General features: G+C 35.9%; 1 pseudogene; it reads left to right on the forward strand.

The window, feature by feature from the left end:
* Window positions 1–51: 51 nt before the first annotated feature.
* LOC123253944 lies at window positions 52–602 on the forward strand (annotated as a pseudogene).
* Window positions 603–2169: the final 1567 nt, after the last annotated feature.

Raw genomic sequence — 2169 nt, forward strand, 5'->3', positions numbered from 1 at the left:
AGAGAGAGAGAGAGAGAGAGAGAGAGAGAGAGAGAGAGAGAGAGAGAGAAAATGAATGTGAGAAGGCTTACAGAGATTGTTTTTGAACCTTTCAAGAATTAGAATGAGTCAGGGAATCCCAGATGAAGCACTTGCTTTAAATATTTGATCTTAGCAAACATGCTAATGAGGTCGGGAATAAATCCATTTGATTCTCAGGAAATAAAGCTGTAGAAAAATGATCCAGAGATTCTAGCAATGATGAATTTAGTTAAATGCCTGTCAGAATAATAGCATCACCAACTTTGAGAAGATTCTGAAAACAAATCACAGCAATGTCAGGGGCAATCCCATCATAAGGGAGCACATCAAAAAGCTTTTGCAAAACATCAAAATGCAAGCTTATACAATTAATTGTCTTACACAAGAATACATATTCCTTTTATTTCTAAGGAATTAAACATAGATGTAGCTGATGTAAAGAGCTACCGATACAATGTATATTGAATAATATTATTCATGATTCAATTAATCAAGTCAAAAAGCCCCCTCAAAATGGGGGGGGCGATGTCCAGCATGCTGCACTAGATAAACAGACCAACCAGCTAAATTCTTTCAAGTGAGAACTGTAGAAGTAGAAACACAGAAGATCACATGGTTTGATGGGAATGTGATTGGGAATGTAGACTCTAAATCAGTGGTTCCCAAACTTTTTTGGCCTACTGCCCTCTTTCCAGAAAAAATATTACTTAGCCCCCTGGAAATTATTTTTTTTTTATTTTAATAGCAATTAATAGGAAAGATAAATGCACCTGTGGCCATCACCACCTTCCTGGATCTCTGCAGCACCCACCAGGGGGCGGTAGCACCCACTTTGGGAATCACTGCTCTAAATGATCACTCTATTGCAAATATTAATAATATGGAAATAGGTCTTGATCAATTTTTAAAAAAAGAATAAAGCAGTATTTCAAATAGAAGAAAAAAATTCTTTCAAGTGAGCTGTAGTCATTAAATTGGCTTAACAGAGGACAAATTTTACAAGACATTTAAGGCAACAGTGCAGTGATGTAAAAACCTTAAGAGAACTGAGAATAGCAAGACTACTTACTATCAGTTGAAGTACCCAGAAAACTATTAGAGTTATGGCAGAAATGGGTTGTTGTTTTTTTATCAACTGATTTGTGTTTTACTGCTGCATTTATCCCAAGAAAAACAGTTTTAATCTCCAGAAGAATACCCAAATACCATGGGATTATGCTGTATTGACACCTTGTCCTAAATATATAACATCATAATAATTTTCCATGGACAACTAAGGATAAGAGAAAAGATTTTTTGTCATGATTTTAAATACACACTGACAAATTTCTACTGTTCATTAAATTTAAACATGTTTTACCTTCAGAAATTTTCTCACATAAATAATTACAATAACTTGTAAGGCATATGTACCTTTTTGAACACTTCCTTTTCTCATATAAAAATTAAAATGTTTGCTGCATTTTGCAAAAAAAAAAAAAAAAAGCTTGCTAGTTTGTTAAATTTACATAACTGTGTTTGGGAGAAATTGTGATCTCCAGATAAACCAGCAACAGCAGGCCTAGGAACTCTCTAAAGACTCTCTAAACTCTCTAAAATTTTTGTGAACTGTGTATAAAAGGACTGTGCTGAATGGAATGGGATTTAGAGGATCCAATAAGAACTATATCATATGTTATGTTTAAGACTTTAGTGCAACGCACTGTGGAAAAAAACTAGAAAGGACAATGCTTGAGCCTCCCCAACACCCCATAGAACTCTCCAGAATTTGGAATATGGGAAAATGTACAAAATACATTCCCAGGTGATTTGTAGAGAATGACAAATATTTAACCAGGAGAAGGGAGTAATGGGGTTTGAATTGGACTTCTGGAGTCATTCCAGGAAGCAGGTGCTCAGATCTCCCTTGAAAACTTCCAGGCCCATGCTTCCTAGAATGGCCCCTATAGATCAATTTATCCTTGACATATGTATGTGTGTTACATATAATCTATAAATATATAGAAACAAAGAGAAGAGAAGAGGAAAGAGGAAAGAACAGGAGAGGAGAGAAGAGGAGAAGAAAGAAGAAGAGAGGAGAGGAGAAGAGAGGAAAGGAGAGGAGAGGAGAGGACAGGACAGGAGAGGAGAGGAGAGGAGAGGACAGGA

This window comes from Gracilinanus agilis, unplaced genomic scaffold, assembly GCF_016433145.1.
Source record: "Gracilinanus agilis isolate LMUSP501 unplaced genomic scaffold, AgileGrace unplaced_scaffold10914, whole genome shotgun sequence".
In the NCBI taxonomy this organism is placed as follows: Eukaryota; Metazoa; Chordata; class Mammalia; order Didelphimorphia; family Didelphidae; genus Gracilinanus; species Gracilinanus agilis.